Source organism: Engystomops pustulosus, chromosome 5 (genome assembly GCF_040894005.1).
Source record: "Engystomops pustulosus chromosome 5, aEngPut4.maternal, whole genome shotgun sequence".
Taxonomy (NCBI): Eukaryota; Metazoa; Chordata; class Amphibia; order Anura; family Leptodactylidae; genus Engystomops; species Engystomops pustulosus.
The window spans coordinates 83,934,108-83,958,236 of record NC_092415.1 but is presented as its reverse complement, the minus strand read 5'-3'; the positions used below and the strand labels follow the sequence as shown (position 1 = coordinate 83,958,236).

At 38.9% G+C, this 24,129-nt stretch overlaps 1 protein-coding gene across 2 annotated transcripts in view; it reads right to left on the bottom strand.

Annotated features, from left to right (window-relative positions):
- FARS2 (phenylalanyl-tRNA synthetase 2, mitochondrial) overlaps positions 1-24,129 on the bottom strand; it is a 298,134-nt gene that overhangs the window by 41,343 nt on the left and 232,662 nt on the right. The window lies entirely within an intron of this gene.

The window sequence follows — 24,129 nt, the reverse complement described above, 5'->3', positions numbered from 1 at the left end:
GCTGCCTTGCTGAGCACCTGTGCCACTGCTTATTTGGGCCTGCGAATCGGGATTTGTACCCCGCTGACATTTGGCTCCCGTCCTCGCACTGCTGCCACCCTGCTGACTCACAGCCACAGTAGCGACTTGCTGCCTGCTCCCAAGCTGACACTCTCTTCGCCCGACGACGATCCCCTGCTACACCCGGCTCCCAAGTGCGATCGGCTACATCATCGTCAATTTGCAAACCCCGGTCACTGCTACTCTCCTCACCGATGTCAGTATGCAAAGCCTGCCTACTGCAGGAAGCAGCGGAAGTCTGCCCCACCTCTTCACTGCAAAGCAGCTGCTGACTGTCCTCAAACACTTCGTCCTCGCTGAATAGTGCAGCGGAGCCCAGACCACCTAGTAGCTCTCTGGCTGCGGGAAAGGAACAGGACAGAGCCTGGTTGAGGACAGGTGAGGGCCGCTGACCTGCTCCTGGGCCATGCCAACTAATTGTTGTATCAGAGGAACCTACGGACTCTTGGCTGGGGTTGTCAGATGTTATATTTGAGGAATTGGATGACCCAGTCAACCATTCAACAACCTTTGGGTTGTTGATCAACACACTGCCACTAGATGACAGTTCTGGCCTCACAGATTCACCCCTGCCTGCTCCACCTGCCACCTTTCTGTCTGACATAGTGGTTTATAAACTACGTGGATTTGACACATAAGTCTGGCTGTAAACTAGAGCCCCCAAAAGGTATTGCAATGTGCGTTATACAGATACCCCACAACTGACAGCTCACTACTGCAGATGCATGAATGTCAAACAGATTTCTTCCTATTCGATTTTGTCTGCTTTTGTCTGAACTGCTATTTGGGGTATACAGATCCCCCTTAGAGAACAGCAAAGGATTGCAGCAAGAATCGCACAGCACAATAGCAGCAGCTGGACGCTACAACATGAAGTGTGAAGTGCTGAGATAGAATATGGCTGAATTTTATAGGGCTGTGTGACATCACATAAGCCTGCCGGTCGCTGATTGGCTTACAGGTCTGCAGATGTCATCGGGGGTGATCCTTTCTCCTTCCCAGAGTTCTCTGCCCCATGTAACACGTTGTTCTCGTGTCCATTTAGCAGAAACATGAGGGGAAAAAAAACAACTTTGTTCCCGTGAATCAGCATAAACTTCGGCTTCATCATTAGAATCGATTCGCCCATTTCTAGTGCTGATGGTGATCAGTGCAGTGTATATTTATAGGTATGTGTGTGTGCTAAAAAGCTATAGGGCAGAATTACAGTATGTGTATATGCATTGTACATATTAATTAAAACAAAAATTAGAGACAGTCACCCCCAGACAAAGGGTCATTACGAGCCGAAACATGCGTCGGGACGGCAGTCATCCCCGGACATTGTGAATATTATCACCTATACTTGGCAAGAACTGGCTCTAACTGTAGCGGTACTTTCATTACACAGGCATTTGACTTTGCTATACCGGTACTGCTGTGCATATTGACTGATTAATACTGTTGTTTCACCGATGCTTGTTTATAGCAGTTCTTCCTCACATCTAATGGCGTCTAGATGTCCGGGAATGACTGCCTTTCTCTGCTCTATACCACTTTTACAACCCTGTCATGTATCTTTCAGCAATTTTTAATTGTGTCTGTTTGTGTATATGTTTGCATAAATAAAGATTGTTAATTTATTACCCTACCATCGATATTATTGTATTGCCTCAGTCTCTTCTTCTCATTTTGAAAGGTATAATAGGTAGCATTGTACATATTGTAGGTAAGTATGTACAAATGTGTATGTATAAAGTAGTGTGTAGCCCCTCCATTTCCCTTTGACTACCAATGAATCTTTATTTTGTATAAAACATTTTTTCCTATTTTTGTTTTCTAAATGTGGTTGCATATTTTAGTCAGACATGTCCTTCTGGCAAAGATGAATAGGAAAATATTGTAAAAAGGGCTTGAATTGTGTAATGCATCATGCTAGTGAAATAATAAATTAATCTGCACAGAATACTGAGTTTAGAATTGAGATTACAAAAAGTATTTGTTTGTCATTACAAGAAAAAAATCCAGTTTTGATTTTATGACACTTTCTGGGTCTAAAAGGCATAACTGATTCCTATCCAATAACTGTTTAACATAGCAAAGAGATCTTTAAACCTAGTCTTTCATTTATTTTTCCCCATCACATTACCTTTCACTGATTTATTTATAAGGAGGACTAACATAGTTGGATTGCAAACTGAATAATTTATGTTCTATAATTATCCAAAATCCCCATTTCCCAACTTAATTTGGGCATGTGAACATATTTGATTGTAACATTCAACATTCAAGTGTTAAATCAAAAGGTAAGAATTGAAATTCAGGGGTGTGTGAATTGGGCTGAAGCTGTATTATAGATACAGTGGGGAAAATAAGTATTTAGTCAGTCACCAATTGTGCAAGTTCTCCCATGTTAAAAAATTAGAGAGGCCTGTAATTGAGATCTACCTAATTATAGGTAGACCTCAACTATGAGAAACAAAAGTTGGAAAAAAATCTAGAAAATCACATTACCTGATTTTTAAAGAATTTATTTGAAAATTATAGTGGAAAATAAATATTTGGGCAATAACAAATTTTCATTTTAATACTTTGTTATATTTCCTTTGGTGGCAGTGACAGAGGTCAAACATTTTCTGTAAGCCTTCACATGATTGGCACACACTGTTGCTTTTATGTTAGCCCATTCCTCCATGCAAATCTCCTCTAGAGCAGTTATATTTGGGGGCTATCACTGGGCATCACAAACTTTCAGCCCCCCCCCCAAAGGTTTTCTATGGGGTTGAGATCTGGAAACTGGCTAGGCCACTACAGGACCTTGACATGCTTCTTACAAAGCCACCCTTTCATTGCCCTAGTTGTGTGCTTGGGATCACTGTCATGCTGAAAGACCCAGCCATGTTTTATCTTCAATGCCCTTGCTGATGTAAGGAAGTCTGCATTAAAAGTCTCAAGATACATGGCCCATTTATTCTTTCATGTACATGGATCAGTCATCCTGGTCCCTTTGCAGAGAAACAGTCCCTTGTCATGGTGTTGCCACCCATGCGCCACAGAAGGTATGGTGTTCTTTGGATGCAATTCTGCATTCACTTTCTTCCAAACATGACAAGTTGTGTTTCTACCAAACAGTTCTGCTTTGGTTTCATCTGACCATATGTCTTCCAATGTTCTTCTGGAACATCCAAATTCTCTCTAGAAAACCATGGGCTCGGATATGTATTGGCTTAAGCAGGTGGACACGTCTGGCACTACGGGATCTGAGACCCTGGCAGCTTAATTGTGTTACCGACGGTAGCCTTTGTTAGGTTTGTCCCTGCTTTCATGATCTAGGGAGATTATGAGTGGTCTTATATGTTTTCCATTTTTTAATTATTGCTCCCACAGTTGATTTCTTCACACCATTCTGATTGCCTATTGCAGAACCAGTCTTCCAAGCATTGTGCTGGTCTATCATTTTGTTTCTGGTGTTCTTTGACAGCTAGATACTTTGGTCTTCACAATAGTGGAGTTTGGAGTGGGACTGTTTGAGGTTGTGGACAGGTGTCTTTTATTCTTATAAGTTCAAACAGGAGACTTTACTACAGGTAATGAGTTGAAGACAAAGGAGCATTTTAAAGAAGAAGTAATAGGTCTGTGAGAGCCAGAAATCTTGCTTGTTTGTTTGTGACCAAATACTTATTTTCCAACATTATTTGCAAATAAATTTAAATTTAAAAATCAGACAATGTGAATTTCTGTTTTTGTTAAAACTTTTTTATCTATCATAATTGAGGTCTACTTATGATGTCAATTACATGCCTCTCATCTTTTAAGTGGGAGAACAAGTGGGTTGCACAATCATGACCTCATGATTTTTTTTTGTTGTAAGAAAACAAAGCATCTGAAAGTTTACATGCACTTTGGTTAATAACATTCGTAGGCCAGTTTACACTGCGGTTTTGGAGGTGGTTGAATGTCTCAGAATATGATTCAAAAGCCGAGGCTGAGCCTCGGTGGTTTCTGTCACGTTTCAGAACGAATAAGTATCATATATAATTTAATTAATGAATTTTGCTTAGTTTTATTTTAAACAGCATGTAAATATGTTCTTATAAATGCCCTGGTTGACGATTAATAATAATAATTCCTTTATTTATACAGCGCACACAGATTTCGCAGCGCTGCACAGAGTTTGCCAAATCGGTCCCTGTCCCCAATGAGGCTCACAATCTAATCAACCTACCAGTATATTTTGAAGTGTGGGAGGAAACCGGAGGAAACCCACGTAAACACAGAGAGAACATACAAACACTTTGCAGATGTCCTACCTGGGTAGGACTTGAACCCAGGACCCCAGTGCTGTAATGCTAACCACTAAGCCACCATGCTGCCCCATTGCTAGGAAACGTCTAGGGTGTGCTTTGTGTGCAGAGTACGGAAAATTGAAAAAGTCTGGAACTTAAAGGCTTAATAAATATGGTGCAAGGAATTTTGGGCAGTTTGTGGTGCAAGAATTCTGTCCATCAGCCTCTGTGGGGTTTACACCCAGGATCTGCTGTATTCAAGGCAGAAAAAAGTAATGGTTGAGACACACATACAATTGTTTTGTACGAGAAAATCTTCTAATCTGAAAGCTTCGGTAGTATTAGATTTCTGAGTGAGCCCTTGCGATTTCCACAGGCAGCTAATAGTAGTATAATAGGGAGGAAAGTTTTTATTGCATAAGCCAGAATTAGAAGAGTTAGCCCCTGCACACAAACATGCTCAGCCTGTGGAAATGAACCTGTGTGCTGTTCAGATTCCCATGATCCCACTACAATACAGTGGAAGGGATTCATGTCCTATCTTTTCCCCATGTACGGAGCGGTGTGGTGCCGCATGTGTGCTGCACTGTATCGCGCTGTGCGCCCATTGCCGTCTATGGAGGACGTATGTACAGCCGCAAGCCAGCGCCCGAACATGTGCATGGGGCCTTACATTTTTCTGGTGTAAACTACAACAACTATATAGATGATGCAAAGTATGATTTGACAGTCACAAACTACAGCAGATTTCTTATTGAGCATCAGACATAATGATTAATGTGAGAAGACTGTCTTAAGACTGTCTAGTGTAACTGTGCACGGTTTTACTTTGCAAGATAGATCTCACCCAAGCAGTCCTTTTCGCTGGCAGGCACCTCTGTGAGTAGCATCAAAGGGGTTGCTATTTAAGCAATATTAAACAGGAAAGCTGCTGTTTAAACAATTGTCCAAAATATAGAAAAAAGAAACTGAAGCATTGACCTACTGGGTGAAGAAGGCAAAAAACAAGCGACCCAGCACAGTTTTCAGTGGATTAAAACATCAGGTTTTCTTTATTTAATTTTGATGAAGATAACATTTCATGGCATACAGCATAGATCCCTGTTACAAGAACACTTTTTTTTTCTTGTGACAGAGAGATCTATGCTGTATGCCAAGAAATTTTATCTTCATCAAAATTAAATAAAGAAAACCTGATATTTTAATCCACTGAAAACTGTGCTGGTCGCTTGTTTTCCGCCTGTGAAGTCTGGAGTCTCGGGATCTTCCGTGCATGGAAGGTGGAGAATCTAGAAGGACTGGTGAGCTGAAAATATATATTTTTTTTTTATGTTTACTTCTGTGTGAAGTAATTAAGATAAATTTAATCTTTAACAACGAGTTTTTTCCCACACTTTTCCATGGGTACCATCGCTGCATCTTGTAACTGCAAACAGTGTCCCATTTTCTTTTGTATAAGGGTATGACAGTGTAACATATACAGTGGATGTTACTGGCAGTCTGATGAAGCTTAAGCACCAAGATGTGTGGTTTGGAAGATAGAGAAGAATGTCAAATGCCTTGAGCAAAACCACACATTTTTTTGTGTACAATTTTGCCCACCAGTGTATGTAAAGGACCTAGTTGATCCAGAAGGTGTGCAGTTAAGACGGGAATAGGTGGCCAAGAATACAATTACAGAATACTAAACTATTTGAAAAAGAGACTATTGAGGAGAGACCTCATTACAATGTACAAATATCTGAATGTTCAGTCCAGGCATCTTTCTAATGATTCCTTTCTAATGAATACTTAGGCCTGTGGTCAGGACAAGGAAACATCATTTGTGACGCTATTGTGACCATAAACATGGATTCTTTAAGAGCAGTGAGACTGCAGAACTATCCATCGCAGGAGGTTGTTATGGCGGACTCTATCTACATGTTCTTCATAGAATTTCCGCTGCATCAAAATGACAAGTTTTGTGTAAATTAGGTCATTGCCTTCACTGCCCTAGATGATTGTACCCCACCAAACTATGTGCAAGGAGGGAGAGGATGACTAATGGGACTGTGCTTCACACAGATGGAGGGGATGGGGCATTCAAGAGTGGAAATGGTAGGGCAACATTCACAAAAATATTTGTAACATCCATGCCAGCATCTTCTTATGTCCGCAGAATGCTGCTGAGGAGGTGTCGACTTTCCCTCTGTGTTTTTGTGTGACATTTCTTAGTGTGAACTGTGCTTTGGTTTCCTGATTGTGACTATTGCACCATACATAGTCCCTCTACAGCTCTGCGCTGGTCCAGAAAGTTAACTGCTGTGATTGACAGAGCCCTGTCCCAGTCATCTGCAGCTAAGGCTCTCTTAGTATTCCGCTCACAGATAGTACTTCACTGGCTATATTTCCAGCTATCTTTCCCGTTTGCTATTGCTTGCTATACCTTTGGTTTTCTGATCTTGGCTTTTGTATTTTTGACTATCCCATTTTACTTCGATTTTGTGCTGTATTCACTATCCTCATTGTGACCCTGACCTTGCTTTTGTGTTGTTTGTCTGTGAGTCTTGTTTTATGTCTGCACAGTAACATAGGGAGGGATTGTATATGTGGTTGTCTCTTATCACTTAAGATATGCAGAGGCAAGCAGACAGGTGACAGAGTCACAGTCCTCATTACAATATTATGTAATATTAATGAAAAACTGAACATCTAGTTCTGCTAATAAAGATAGGTTATGAGTCCCTGTCAGGTGTTCTGCATGGTCAGTAGAGTTGGTGGTTGACTTCATATAATTATTATTTATTCAAATTATTTTTGTAGGTTGACCAGTTAATGTACCCAGTAGGATATTTTTTCATTTAGTGGCCTATTTCTTAAAGGTTTCATTTTAGCATTGCCTATGTGTAGGGTATATCTCAAGTTAATAAACAGTGCAAACATGCAGAAAATAATTCACCAGTACACTCTTACTTTCTTAATATTTTGCCTACAGTATTTCTAATGGCCAAGTCTCATTAAATTGGTTTTAACTATTCTTTACAGAGCATCCAAGGGCATGACCTGCTGTTCAGCTATATACACCTTGAGCCTCTTATTTGACAATCAAGATTTGCTTTCAAAGACATATTTTGTCTGCCCTCCTGAGGAAAAGACAACAAGGAAAAGACAACACTAGATAGCTTCAACTGGAAAATGTAATAACTATTTTTGTCATATATAAAAATATCTTTGAAGATGTGTTTGCAGTGTTAAATTCATATTTTGGGATCAAGAGATTGACTCATCAGAGCACCAGAGTTAATAGCCAGTTTTGACCCTCAAGACACTTTTTTTCCTTTTTTCTCCCAAGGGACCCACAATTTCATGCATTTTTATATCATATTATATAGTGTGTCATTCAATGCATAGCATTGACTCATTGTAATCAACAGGCTTTGTCAGACTTTCATTTTTTTTATTAAGCACACTGAATCAAAAAAGCATTGCGAGACACATGCGAGTCCAATGCAAGTGCAATGCGTTTTTCACGCATCAATTGCCATAGAAAAGATAGACCTCAGCCCTGAGTCCTTTTCAAGTTCGTTATCTGCGTGTGAAAAACGCATTGAAATTGCATTGAAAATGTGTGTGAAAAACCGAGACACTGAACAAACTCTGACTGAAAACTGATTGAACTCTGATGAAAAATATCAGTTTTTCACTGACCAAACCCTGATCGCACCCTGATCAAACTCTGACGTGATCTGCAACGCAAGTGTGAAAGGGGCCTAGCATTTTTATTTTTCCCGTGGTGATACAGATAAGAGCTTGTCTTTTACAAGATGGCCAGTAGTTTTTATTGGTAACCATTGGGAAGCTGAATTAAAACAATTTAAAAAGACAGTCAATCTGGACATGGAAACACCAAATATACAATTTTTTATTGGTGTTTTTTTTTTTGCACATAATAATGTATATTAAATGGAAAAATGAGGGGGGTTTTACTTGTTTTGAAACACTATTCATCTGGCCTTGGTTGCCTTACAACACATCAGCACCCATCCTATAATTGCCTGTCAATGCAGTAAAATTGAGAGGAATTGTCAGTTACCATAGCTGTAGCAGAACGGCTTTGCAATAAGTATGATGTAATTGTTGTGGTTAATTTAGTTACATCAATGGACAGTTCAGATATAGTGCACATTGAAATTATATTTGGCGGATTCACCTTTATTAGAAACACACTGGAAATCAAAATTTGAGAACACACAATTTCCTAAATGTCAAGGTCATTGTGTAGTAATGTGTATACAGGCGGTCCCCTACTTAAGGACACCCGACTTACAGACAACCCATAGTTACAGACGGACCCCTATGCCCCCTCTGACCTCTGGTGAAGCTCTCTGGATACATTACTATAGTCCCAGACTGCAATGATCAGCTGTAAGGAGTCTGTAATGAAACTTTATTGCTAATCCTTGGTCCAATTACAGCAAAAATTTTGAAACTCCAATTGTCACTGGGACAAAAAAAAAATTGTCTAGAACTTCAATTATAAAATATACATTTTCGACTTACATACAAATTCAACTTAAGAACAAACCGGCGGTCCCTATCTTGTACGTAACCCGGGGACTGTCTGTATATCCAAACGTGTAAAATAGCAGTATTTTAAGCTTATTGCATACATTTTATATGTTCTAAGAATAAATAAGAATAAGAAGCACGGAATAAAATTGTAAATAAGAAAACATTATGTTCGTTGACAAACTTTGGAAAGACTGAAGCCAAAATGTGTAAATAAGTCGGTCGTGGAAGTGTCATGGTTTGGGGAATGTTTTCCACAGCAGGAATTGGACCACTCTTACAACTACATGAGTGAATGCAAGCATGGTTCCTTCATTGTGTTCTTTACTTAATCAGCTAACAATTTTCATGCAAGACAATGCCCCCTGTCCCACAGGAAAACTGGTAAAGAATTCCCTTAAAACACAAAACATTGAAACAATGAAATGGCTACAGCCCAGAGTCCTAATGTAAACCCAATAGTAAACTTCTGAGAAATCCTTGGTGATAAAGTTATGGTAAAGAAACCCACAATGGTCACAGAAACTGTAGAAAAGTCTGGAAGAAGAGTGGACCAAAATCTCACCAGAGCAGTGTGAGAGACTAGTGACTAGTGGCCTGTGGCTGTAGATGTGCTGAAGGCATTCACAGCAAAGTCCTGTGCACTTAAATGCCTACTGCCTGGTGACTGTTGTAACCTTCTGAAAATATGGTTAAAATCTTTCTCTGTGTTACAGTTCTTGCTGTTCTCTCTTTATGAGCATCATGTTTTATCCAGGTTTTATGTTGATATATTTTGGGAATTTTGTAATACCGATAACTATTCTGGTGGCATGGTATACCCTTACACAGCACACATCAAATGTTGATTACATTGTTTCTGAAAATAATGGATCATACATTGTTCTCTAATTTTAATCTCCAGTGTAAATAAACAATGGATGTTCTAACAGATCATTTTTATGTTTTAATGCATATACAATATACTGCAAAGGTTTGCAAAAAATGAAAATCCTGAAGAAAAAATTTATGTTTGTGGTCAAAATAAAGTTGCAATTTACATGTAAAATTGAAAAATCTTTCATCATTGATCAAAGCTATTTGCTACAAACTCATAATAATGTCATACAGAAAACCAACGAAAACTCTGTGGTCAAGATTTCATTCGTGCAGTGAGCTGTCATTGCAAGAACTGACTATAGATGCAGTCTCCCCACAACTGCTGTTTATCATGCAAAATACTCTCTGTTTTGTCTGCATTGCAGTCCATATTGCAGTACTGGCTTCTGAAAGTTGATTCTATTTTACAATTTTATTTTTACAGCTACAGTAAATATGTTTTTTTTTAAATCTTGCATGCTAAACTGTCACCCTGTCACATGTACCCTAAAATATATAGTTTTTAAAAGACACAATTCAGTTTGCAAAACAACTTACAACAATATGTTTCTGTATTTATTCCTTACATAACCTACCCTGTGTGTGCAGTTATATTTGGAGGGGAACTAATACCTCATTAACCCTTTCCTTGCCAGGTGTTTCTAGAAATTGTAATGCATTATAGGCCAGAGCAATTTTTACAATTTTCACATGTATGCGAAAAACCGAAATTACAGCATAAAGAATAATACTAGACCCCAACAAAATGTATATTTTTTGAAAGAAGACACTTGCCCCATTTTCAGAATAGCATTAAGTTTATATACATAGGCTCCTTCATGCAATTTTGTCACAAGTGTAAAATTTTATAAAAATGCATAAACATTTACTCTGATGGCAAAAAATGTGTCCTAAATAGAAAATAATTTGCTACATATTTCCGTTATGTAATAGATAAACATCTGTAGAGTTCATAGATGCGCCAAAGTCATATGTTCACATGAATATATCATCAGAAAACCACTAAAACTGAAATAACTAAAAATCTGCTTTTCAGCTAGATAGTCACAATCTGCAAAATATAGCGATTATACAGATTAAAACGTAAAGGCACCCCTGGAAAGGCACCCCTGGAACCTATATATTTTTTGGAAGCAGACAATCTGTCGATTGCATTTATCTTGGTTTACAGTTGACAGCCTGTACAACCCTGCAACTTTGTGATAAACACAAATTATTTTTTTTAAAAATGCATAAAAACATACATTTACATAAAACTCACATCAAAGCAGAGTTTTACGCACAAATAAGGATGTAAAAAAATAGGCTGATCACAACACACAGTATCAAGAAGAATTTATACTTCCACAAATGCTAAAACAAACATCATGCAATATTTGGTTGCAATCCCCATTGTAATGAATGAGGAGCAAAATCCCCATATACTGCCATACTGAAGTATGGCAGTATATGATAGGATCGTACAGACAACCTAGGGTTAAAGTACTCTAGGGAGTCTGAAAAATAGTAAAAAGTTTTTTAAAAACCCAATTATAATAAAAAAACTAACTCAAATCACCCCCCTTTCCCTAGAACTGATATAAATATAAATAAACAGTAAAAATCATAAACACATTAGGTATCGATATGCCCGAAAATGCCCGATCCATAAAAATATAATAACGTTTTTTCACTGTGTTTAACCCCATAACGGAAAATAGCGCAGAAATTCGCTATTTTTTGCCATTTAAAAAAAAATAAAAAAAATTCTATAAAAAGTGATCAAAGGTCATACAGTCCTAAAAATGATAACATTGTAAATGTCATCAAAAGCCGCAAAAAACTACATCACCCAAAGCTCTGAAGATGGCAAAATCCAAAAAAATATTTTTGTACAGGAGGTTTTAATTTTTTGTAAATGCATGAAAACATTATAAAAGCTATACAAATTTGGTATCCCCATAATGGTACCGACCCAAAGAATAAAGTAGACATGTCATTTGGGGGATACAGTGAAGTACGTAAAATCCAAACCCACAAGAGAACGGCACGAATACATTTTTTTTTACCAATTTCACTGCATTAGAATTTTTTCCCGCTTCCCAGTACACAGCATGGAATATTAAATACCACCATTTTGAAGTGAAAATAAGCCATAACACAGCTCTGTACATGGAAAAAAAAAAGTTATAGATTTTTGAAGGTGGGGAGTGAAAAATTAAAACGCAAAAACGAAGGGCTGCGGCGAGAAGGGGTTAACTGACAAACAAAAACATTCTTACCTTATCACTCCTAAACACTTTTTGCATAATAATTTGGAACACAGTGTAATTCAGTTTAGTGGCTTGCCTCTTACATCATCTTGTATCTCAGTGGTGGCGAACCTATGGAACTGGTGCCAGAGGCGGCACTCTGAGCCTTCTCTGTGGGCACCCAGGCCATCAACCCAGTATGAAGTTCACCAGACAGGACTCAAAGAATCTTCCTACAATGATAGGCGTATTTGCCCTTCTCTTTTCAACTGCCTTGGTGTCTTTAGGAGGCTGAACGATTGAAAGTTGTTAAAGAACAAGGAGAAATAAATTACTGCTTAAATTGCTGTGCTGGCACTTTGCAATAAATAAGTGGCTTTTGGTTGAAGTTTGGGCACTCAGGCTCTAAAAGGTTCGCCATCACTGTTATATCTGGTTATAAGCATGGTGACTCTGAGCTTGCTCTGTAGCTCCAGGCCCTGGGTTCAGACTACAATTGCATGGCATTTGTATGTTCTCCCTGTGTCTGCATGGCTTTCCAGTTGGTAATTCCGTTTCCTTTCACACTCCTAAAATGTTCTTAGAGGTGAATAAGCTTCCTATGACATTAACCATAGTGGGTGTTGGGGAAAAATTCTATATGGCAGTCACTAAATTTCCTAGTCTTCAACAACCATAACACTTTGCCGTTTGTCGGCATGGTGGAGAGCAAGAAACGAGCACCGCCATTGCTCTCCCGCGGACGGCGCCTAGTATGACGCACCGCTGCTGACTTCATACTAGGCGCCGCCTGGAAGAAAAACAATGGCGGCGCCCGGCACGAAGTTAGAGAAGCAAGAAGACGGTCGCGGAAGCCAGAAGAGGACCCGCGCGGACATCGGGGGAGCAGCGCTGCACGTCGGGGCCACCGGAGGGTGAGTATATAAGTTTATTATTTTTTAAATATTTAAATATATTAAGTATATATATTAAGTATTGACTCGTGTATAAGCTGAGGGGACGTTTTGTGCTGAAAAACTCGGCTTATACACAAGTATATACGGTACTCCATACTCAAGTCTGTCATGTCAGCTTCAACCAAGGCCTTACCTAAATGCTTTTTCTTTCACTATGCAATTATATATTTTATAATCCATGCCAACATTTTGTTAGCTTGGCTGTCTGAACTTGGCATTTCTTTAAATTTGTCTACCCTGAACTTCATCCGCTACAAAGCAGTATGTCAATATTTCTTTGCAGGAAAATAGAGAATGTCAAGCTTCTCTTATAACTTTGTGTTTCAGCAAATGGAGAACATGTAAAACATTTTCATACCAGTCAGAAAGTTACAATAAAGAGGCTCAAACTAAACACATTGATATCTTCCTACATAAATATAAATGAATTAATATGAATATTAAATGTTAGTGCACTGCATGATCATGTTTTTTTTTTATTATTTGAATCCTCATTTCAGTTTTATTTTTATCCTTTGAGTAAGGGTGCTAAAACACATACAATAAAAGGGATGCAAGGTTAAGATTTGTTTGGCTTTTCTGTTTCATGGTATCAGCCCCAATCAGAAGAGCTGAGGTACCAACATTCCACCCTTTAAGAAATGTTAATGAAACAACCCATTGATATATAATCAATGTGTAGTTTTCCAAAATAGTCGAATTCTTTTAAGTGCTATTCTGCTCTTTTAAAAAGTGACCTATACTGTCTTAAAAGAGTGAAATTTGCTTTGTTTGTTCTCCATTTTGGTATGAAAATTTAGCATCTCAGAGGCCTAACTAGGCATGAGGACATAGGTGTCTTTGGGACATCTACCACCAGGATGAAAGACTGTATGCAAATGAGCCTGAGGGACTATTGTGTCTGGAGCCCCTCAGGCTCATTTGCATACAGTCCTTCATTCTGGTGGTAGATGCCCTTTAAATTTCCAAATGTGACAAAAATTTTGTGTTAAATGTATTATTTGTAGTTGAGTCATTTCTTATATTCTATAAAATATGGTATATGGTGTTTATGCTTATCTTACTATTGCTGATGTGTATTATATCATTGTTTGAAGACTGTAAGCATTTTTATATACTATACATATCAGCTGAAAATGAAAGCATTCTAAGCATCATTACAGTATTATTAAATAGGAAACGGCAGCTAAAACATTTAGCTATGTGAAAGTTCTCCAAGAAATACACTACATGGGTTATTGCAGAGTTCAATCTAAAAATGATTTTAATAGGTCAAAAAACTGTGCTCTTGCATCAAGTGAAATAAAGGGCAGCAAGAATGCGGTATTCCACAAAGGCACATAAACTACTTGAATGAACAGATTTTACCAAATCATAAAATAAAATCAATGGAGAGACTTTGAAGTTAGCAGCAATGTAATGTAATAACAGTGAAAGAGAGCAAGTGCCTGTAGAGACAGAAATAATATTGGCATTCTGCAGATAAAACTTGTTTCTTTAGAAACAATATGTGGTTCTAGGCAGGCTATAATGGGCAAAAAAAAACACCAAGAAAAACATTGCATTTGCTATAATATACATATTACTTATTAACATCAACTTCAGATCTATTTGAATGTGTCACTTCATGTTCCCCTAGGGTTCTGTTACCATAAGAATTGCTTGGGGTACAAACTGTCCACTGGCAAGTTACAGACTGCTGTAAATAGATATAAAGCTGTAGTCCAGCACTTTGCCTAAAGCCTTCCGAAACAAATTTTTGATTAAAAACTAAATGTATTTACTGTATGCTGTAAATGGAGTCTGTATTCTGTGGTGGGATTATTACTGGGTAGGAATTCTGAATTACCTTGGGTTTTGCAGATCTTTCCAAAGTGTTCTGATCTTTCCAACGTGTAAATGAAGTAATAAACATCACTAACATATGTCCAGACTGCTGATAAGGCAGTTCTTTTCCAAAATCTGTAAATTGTCTTATGATGGAACCTTATTCAAGGTTCATGCCAAGTTGGAAAGACTGAAATACTAGAAATAGAATAACATTTATAAATGTGGAAGATCTTGGTGGTCTAGAACAGTAGTACCCAACCGCCAGAGGTAAGTATAGAGTTTTTTTTTTAAGTGGGTTCTGCTGCGGACATTTCATTAATGGGGGAGGGGGAAAGTTCTGCTGTGGACATTTCAGTGAAGGAGGCTCTGCTGTGGACATTTCTCTATAGGAGGGCTCTGCAGTGGGCATTTCTTTAAAGGGGGGTTCTGCTGTGGATGTGTCTCTAAGGGGGGACTTCATTAAAGAGGGCTCTGATGTAAACATTTAATTAAAGGGGGTTCTGCTGTGGATATTTCATTAATGGGGGAGGGCTCTGCTATGGACATCTCTTTAAAGGGGTATCCCCACGAAGACAAGATTCTTAACCCCTTAAGGACGCAGCCATTTTACAGCTTAAGGCTCAGCCCGATTTTTTGGATTCTGACTTGCTTCGCTTTATATGGTTATAACTTTTGAACACTGTTACTTATCAAAACGATTCTGAGATTGTTTTTTCCCCACATGTTGTACTTCATTTTAGTGGTAAATTTTGGCTGATAAGTTTTGCGTTTATTTACAAAAAAAAGAAAATATGATAAATTTTTTGAAAAATTTGCCATTTTCGAAATTCTAAATCATTGCGTTTTCAGGCAGATAGATTTACCACCTAAATAAGTTGCTGAATAACATTTCCCATTTGTCTACTTTACATTTTCATAATTTCTGAAATGTCTGGATAATTTATTTTGATGTCACGCGGCTTACAAATAGAATATCGCTTTTCCGGATTTTCAGAATTGACTATTTTGGGGATAAATACAGTTTTGAATGAAATTTTACATATTTAGCATCAAAACCCCCTATATAATCTACCCATTTTCAAATCTGCACCCCTCAAGCTATCAGAAACAGCTTTTACGAAGATTGTTAACCCCTTGAGATCTTCATAGTAATTGAATCAAAATGGAGGTGAAATTTAGAATGGTCATACTGTTCCCTTATACGTTCATTTAGTACTAAAATTTACACATTTCCAAAATATAAAAAGAGAAAACCCACCATACAATTTGTTCTGCAATTTCTCCTGAGTACAAAGACCCCCCACATGTGGCTGTGACTTGTTTTATGGGCGCACAGCAAGGCGCAGAAGGGAAGGAGGGCCCTGCAGCTGCCAGGATTTTAGTTTCCTCATTGGCCCCTTTTGAAGGCTATAAAATTTTCGCTTTTTCGTTATTGGGGCCATGTGACGGCATTTTTTTTGCGGGATGAGATGCTTTTTCCATTGTTACCATTTTGGGGTTGGTATCACCTATTGTTGAAAATTTAGGAACTTTTTTTGAGGGCAGGAGTAGAAAAGCATCAATTCTGTACTGGATTTTTGACTTTTTTTTTTTTGGTGTTCACCGTATAGACTAATAATCATGTTAGCTTTATTCTATGGGTTGATACGATTATGGGGATACCAGACATGAATATATTTTCTTACGTTTTACTAAATTTGTCAAACAAAACCCTAATGTGGGGAAAAATCTATAATTTTTGTATTGCCATCTTCCAAGTGGCATAACTTTGTTACGTTTTTGGCTACGGAGCTGGTTGATGGCTTGTTTTTTGCGGGACATGTTGTACTTTGCACCAGTATCATGTCTGAGTACATATGGTTTTTTGGTCGCATTTTATAGCATTTTTTGTGGGATTGAAAAGGTAAAAATCATAATTTTTGGAGGGTTTATAACAGTTTTTTTTTACGGCGTTTATCGTGGGGGTTCAATAATGATTTACTTTTATTCTACGGGTTGTTACGGACGCGGTGATACTATATATCTGGGGTTTGTGTTATGATTTAGACTTTTTTTTTGAGTTATATGTCTCTTTATATGTTTTGGGGGTTTGGGGCATTTTTAGTGATTTATGACTTTATTTTTTTATTGAATAACTTTTTTTTTTACTTTTTCACTTTTATACCATGGGATATGAACAAGCAATCCTCTGATTGCTTGTTCATGATAATATTCTGCAATACTCATGTATTGCAGAGTATTATCAGTGTCAGCCTATGCACTTGCATAGGCTGGCACTTTGCCAGTAAGATGACGTCACAGACGCCATCTTACTGGCAATTCTTGCTAGTAACTCTGGGGTCCAGATCGGACCCCAGAGTTACTATAGCAACGATCGGCGCCCCCCGAAAACGGTTCGGGGGGGCCGATCGTGGGGGAAAGACCCCCCAGATACTTGTTAGATGCCGCGGTCGCGCTGACCGCGGCATCTAAAGGGTTAAGCACCCGCGATCGGAGACAACTCCGATCGCGGGTGTTACACTGGGGTGCCGGCTATTAGTTACAGCCGGCACCCCGTGTTTCCCGATGCCGGTTCGGCTCTGATCCAGAGCCGAGCCGGCATAAGCGCCGTGGCGGATATATCCGCCACTGAGCGCTAAGTCACTGCGCTCCGTGGCGGATATATCCGCCGCGGAGCGTGAAGGGGTTAATACTCACGATAAAAAAAAAAAAACATTCTCTAATTCACTGTTATTAATAAAAATAGATATAATACCAACCTGTCTCTATCAGTTCTGTTGTATACAATTTTGCTTGCCCCTTGTTCTGAATGTAAATCTTTTTCTGTTTAAGGTCAGGCATGGCAGGTTCTTCTCGTGAAAATCTACTTTCTGCTAGCTGCAGTTGCTCTGCACTCTAGCCCATCCCCCATGCATTCCAAGACCAGCTCACACAACAGCACAGCATCATCAGAGTAAATCTACAAGCTGCAGGCAAGGTAAGATCTTTACAGCAGGTGATTGAGTCTTTTATAGCTCAGATGTAGCAGAGCTGAAGTGTGTCATTGTGTGTTATATCCATCTCATGGATGTCATGATCTCTGATCTGTCTTATCTCTCTTTTTCTTTGTGTCAGATACTAGTACAATGTTCAGAAGCTAAATTAAAGTGTATATAAACCCTGTACCCAGAACGAACCACTTTGTCCGGTCACAGCATCTAATAGCACAGAGGGATCATGAAATGTCTGCTTAGAGACTCCCCGCTCACACTCTGGAATTTTTCACTGACCGTCACTGAAAATTATCTTTGTTGTTTAAACATTAAAAGGGGATTAAAATTTGAGAACTTTCTTTCCTGGGAAAAAAAGCTCTGCTGTGGACATTTCTTCAAAGGGGGACTTTGCTGTCAACATTTCATTAATTGGGGAAGGGGTCTGCAGTGGACACCTCATCAATGCGGTGCGGCTGCTGCTCAATATTTTTTTTGTGGTTAAATTAGGTGCCTTGGCTTATACTCGAGTATGTACAGTATGAAAATAGTTTTTCCTCATAGTGAAAAGGCCAAAGACAAGGGGACATTATAGGTGTGTTGGAGGCTATAGAAATAAGCGGTATTATAATGTCCCCTTTTCTGTATCCCTTCTTCTATAAACAACCAAAAAAGGGCTACAGAAAAGGGGGACAGCCGCAGGAAATGGGGCATTTTAGACAGTGGGCTGCTGTAAATACCACATTACAAGGGTTGGGATTAGATATGGGGTATTTGTGGGACAACCACATTTTTTTTCCCCAAGAGACCACGGTAAGGGGGTGACATGACCTGGTCCCTGGAAAAAATTTTTTGGGTGCAGCCGGTCCCCGGATCCAAAAAGGTTGGGGACCACTGGTCTAGAGCATCTGCCATTCACCCAAAAGATACCCTAAGGCCAACGGCACATTACCATGGACGGCCCGTCCAGTGGCCAGATTTTGTGGTCATCATAATAATATAAGATGAATGAAATCCTTTCTACCTTGCAAAACTGTAGCATCAAAATGTTATCATGGATTCAGTTTGGTGCTGCTGTTTTGTGGGAAAGAAGGGACTCCTTGCATTATGCAATGCATTGAATTGGAGCCATGAACCAACCATGTTTGTGTCCTCCTGGATTAAGGGTATTCTCAGGGTCAATTTTAAGATAGAAGTATAAATGGCAACTGTAGAAAATTTCTTGTATGGTGCCATTCAGTGCTACCAGGGCAACATCAGTGACATTTCAGTAGATGGAGATCAATCTCTTAGTGAAATGCATTCATCTAGTTATACATGGTGCAAGTACTAGAGTCGCCTATAAACACTTCTGAAAACAATAGAATTTTAAAAACTTAATTATTTTTTAAACCACCAAACTACTTTTTATATTATTGTTTATATTATTCTCATTGTGTGGTTTTATATTTCAGGTAAGAGGCCTGTCAGCACTACTTGAAGGTATCATGAATCCATACTGCTTTTACATCAAAATAGATTTTTCAAATGTATGCAAGAAAATGTTACTGCATTATTATAAATACATAGGTCACATTTTGTCACCCATTAGGTCATTCATAAGACTCCTCCTTTGGCTATTTTCAGTTTTGCTAGATATAATGAAGCACAATATGTGATGCACAACATTCTGAATACTATAAAAAGGCAAACATTAAACAAAAGATTTACTAGTCTGTGCTGAATATACTACATAAATGATTAATGGAATGCAAAAATGAGCACAGGAAATCCAGTATTTAGCTGACCCAGAGAGGCAAAACGTTTTACAACTAAAAGCCAAAGAAAACAAAATCATTAATAATGGAAGACTCACCATGCTGACAGCTGTTGTCAAAGCATTCTTGGCTGTTTGATGTTTTATTTCTACTATTGCTGTTGTATGTATTTTGCAAGTGGGTTTATTTTATGAACATTTAAAGGAAATCTACCACAAAACCCATCATAATAAACCAGGGCACTTACTCATAGATCCAGGCATCGCTACTGTGGTAATCTTCTTATATATGTTATCCATGGCTTCCTTCCTACTAATATCAACTTTAAAATGATGCTAATTAGTCTGAAGGGCTCTATTAGGTATTTCCAGAATGCCTTAGCGCTTTGTTCATTGTAACTGTGGAAGTAGTGCACGTCACTCAATGTTGGTGGTATGGGTGCACAAGTAGGCTGCAACACCTCTCAATAAATCTTGAAAAAAACTTGGCACTCCTGTGATACTTGATTTGCATATTTTATTCTAGTGAATCGGCAATCCGATTCACTGCGCTGCCAACCTACAGCGGGGTCTCCCGCGCTCCACAGCTCCCCAAGTGCCACAACGGTCATAGAACCGTATTCACACCACCGCAAGCCCAGCAATCCGTGCCTGAAGAAGGTCTGATGTTATAAGACCGAAACGTTGCATTAATTTTGGATTGCCGATTCACTATAATAAAATATGCAAATCAAGTATCACAGGAGTGCCAAGTTTTTTTCAAGATTTGTTCATTGTAACAGCCTGTGAAGATACCCCACTGACGAGCTCTGGAAACACCCACCTGAGCACTTCAGACTCATTATAAGTAAGTGTCTCTGGCTTATCATGTAGTTTCTGATGGTAGATTTCCTTTAAGGAGAAGTGAGCTTATCTTTACACCATAAAATTAAAGATCTCTCCATAAAGTAGAATAAAAAACGGAAAAGAAAAACAAATAATAAGTACAAATCACTATAATATCCAATTTATTCTTGATGCATCCTGTGATAATATTCCACCAGCTTTACATTTTTCTTGTTTTTTATTTTATTACTGATTAACTTACACTACAGGCATGAGATTCCATTTGGCAAAGCAAATGTTATTTACTCTTTACAACCTGCCAGTGTTAGCTGGGGCCCGGCCAACCCAGGAGGTCTCTTTGTGACCAAAGATTGGGAAGAACCCTGTTTCTGCATCAAGTGTGAGCAGTCACATCTCTGACAGTTCATCTCTTGAGAAGAGGAGATCAAAGGAATAGTGGGATATAATTCATAATTATGGGTACTCAGTTACAAGGGAGAGTTATAGACTCGAGATACCCTCATGGCTTCTGTATCAAAAGCCTAGCTGCATGTAAACCCAATCAAATTGCAGAACAATCCAAATGTTAGACACCCCAAGTTTGGGATGGGGTGAGAGATAATAAGGTACCGTGATGATTGGAAGCAATGACACAACCATTGGTTGTGCCATCTTCCAATCAAAAGTTATGGGATTTTAATAAAAACCCAGACACAGACGGTACCTCTCTGGAGGGTGGAGGAAATGCAGACCTCCTCCTCTCAGTGAAGTCACAGCTAGGGGGTGGGGTTCAAAAATCAAATGGGTTTAAATTAGTGAATCTAGTGAAAAAAAGGCTTTGTCAATCTAGGAATTCTTATCATCAGAAGGCGGGTCAGATCTCTCCATGGTGTTCAGATTCTATCTTGCCATTTAGCCATTCTAAGCTAAATGGCAGAGGGACATTGGTCCCATAACAGATGAGCAATGGTAATAGGGACTGGAACTTATCCAAACCCTGTTCTGGAGTAGAGCCGACAGAAGGTCTCATCACATATTCCTTTACAGAGCATATTAAGTCGCTCCAACTACTCTGCCACATAGGGATCTGGCTGGAATCAAACTATCTTAGGTGTGGAGAAGAATCAGCTAACATATTACATATGGTGTGGGAGTGCGAGAGAACTGGCAATTTTATGGAAGGAAGTATTTGCTATTTCTATAGACACTGGTTGTGTCCGTTAGAGAAGTCGAATTTTGAGAACTTGACAGAACCAAACAATTTTGTTATACAGTGCTCCTTATACCAAATGTGAGAAAGTGTCGGGAAAAGTGGTACACGAGGTATATGTTTTCCCAAGATATGTCGCTTCTACATACTACTAAAAAGAAACCAGGATATGTAGGTCAGTTCTTTTGCAGATGTCTCTGTATTTGGGTTATATGTAAAACCACTTATGGGCCTGTGTTGCTTGAGTGGGGTAGAGAGAGTGGACCCTACTCCATCCGGACAGTTCAGCCTACATGTGTGCTGGTCTGATATAAAAGTGGGAAGGTCAGACACATAGTTCTCGCTATGCACCTGCGAAAACAACTGTGAGTTTTGTTGCTGCTTATTTTTTGGGTGGATGTTCCGGCTCAGTCTCTTAATAGACAGGAGAGCCTGATGTTTAGTCAGTGGCCAGACGGACCAGGATTTTATATTTTTGTACTTTGTTTTGCTGTTGTTTAAGCAAATAAAACTGGTGTCGGCCAGTTGCATCAAACTGACTGTGTCTTTGCTGTGGATATTCCCTACCTATCCACAGATTAGAAGGGAAATAGCAGCCCACTAGTTTGGACTTTGACCACATCTATAAGGGAATATGTAGAATGGATTAACATGGAAATCCAGTTAGAATGTGGTACCTATTTGAACCGAACAGCATCCCGAAGTTTGAAAAGATACGAGGTAAACAGATGGACCCTTCGGGGTTGCCCTCGCAGGTATTACTTCAGCTCAGGAATGGAAAATCAATTGCCATTGGCCACTTAAGTGGCTATGTTTTAGTCACTACTTAATTGATGTGTAATCTGGGGGTCACTATGGGGAGCTGGCTCTAGGGATGCGGGGCAGAGGCGGGGGGCAGGGTTTGGGTCATGTTATTGTTTTGAGTGTGATGTGTTATATTTATCTATATACCCCTGTATAGGGCTGCTTTTCCCATTATATGAAGCACTGTTTGTTTTTATTGTTTGTTCTGTTTGTGCAGTAAATTATCTGATAAGAATCTCATATTTCAGATCACATCTGATATATGGTTCTGTGAGCTACAGACTATTAGATATTAGTACTTTAAGTTGAGATCTTTAAGAGGAGTTGTGATACCTCTTGTGGTCAGTAAGAAGTTTCCTCTTGAGTGCATTTACTGTAGATACTCTTCTTTTGGCCCAAATTTCTGTGTTCAAATTTTTTTTTACAATTTTCTGAGATGACGACTTTTGGGTTTTCTTTGGATGCAAGCCATAACATTAACATAAATAAACACTTAACAAAAGGTCACGCTGTATGTAATGACTCTATATAATATAAGACTTTCAACCTTTTGAATATAATTCAAAATAACTTTTTGCTGATATGCTAATTTATTGAGAAGCACTTTATATATGATTCTGGTAAAAATGACAAGCCTTCTTTGTTTTATAAATTACAAACAGCAGAAAGATGAAAAGTTTGGCAAAAATAACTATGGTGCCAGGCAGTACGAGTGGTATTTTCTGGGAATTTCATTATAGAAATCACTAAAAGCTATGAAAACAAATCTATTAGCATAAAAGAAAATAACAGTAATGGCCTTTTTATACCACAGGGTGTCCGCATAATTGTTTTACAGAAAAAAATTTGATTTTACCACTGGCTTATGAACAGATCCAGTTTCCACTAAGATAAACCTTGGGAACCATTCCAAATGAGCATTTATGAACATAGGACTCATTTGACCATTATGCATCATATATCGTCCTTGTAAAATAAATGCATGGAACAAACAAAATCATGAAATATAGTTAAAGGCAACCTACCATCAAAATCAAGCATGATAAACAAGGAAAACAAAAAGCGAAGTAGTGAATGCAACAGGGGCACTACCACTAGAGAAAGCGCCTGATGGTGTGAAACGGCTGTCGCCTTGTTTGACCCCCTGCTCCCACCTCTGCCCCACTTTGGCTGAACCATGTCGGACTGATTTTACTGTGAAATCGAAATAAAGAAACCTCCAACGGGTGAGTGCCGCGAATGTCTTTTTTGTACTGTTCTATGATGAACAGGGGCAACGCTACATAATCTGTGGCCCCCTTCTTCTTTCTAAAATCAACTTTTACAATTACCCTCCAGAGCCCTTCTGGCTCATTAGTATGTTTCCAGTGACCCACAGTGCTGACACTTCACAGGCTGTTTCGCGCTCCTCCTGCACCCTCTCCCCCTACTCTGCGCTTCTGCCATGCAAATAAAGGGGGAAAAGGTACAGGAGGGGAAGTGTTGCTCCAGGATCAAGGTGTGGATGGCACAGAGAGAAACAAGGTAGTATGTTTTTATTATTTTATACCATTGGCTATTGTAGGACATCACTTTTACTACTGGCTACTGTGGTACATCACTTAACTATTGGTTATTGTGGGACAGCACTTTGACTACTGGCTACTGAAGGCATCACTGTAACTTCTGGCTTCTGGGGGCAAGCACTGTTACTTCTGGCAGCAGGCATTGTGATTACTGAAGCACTGTTGCTTCTGGCTACTGGTGGCATAACTGTGACTACTGGCTAGTGGGGCAGGCACTGGGGCTAGACATTT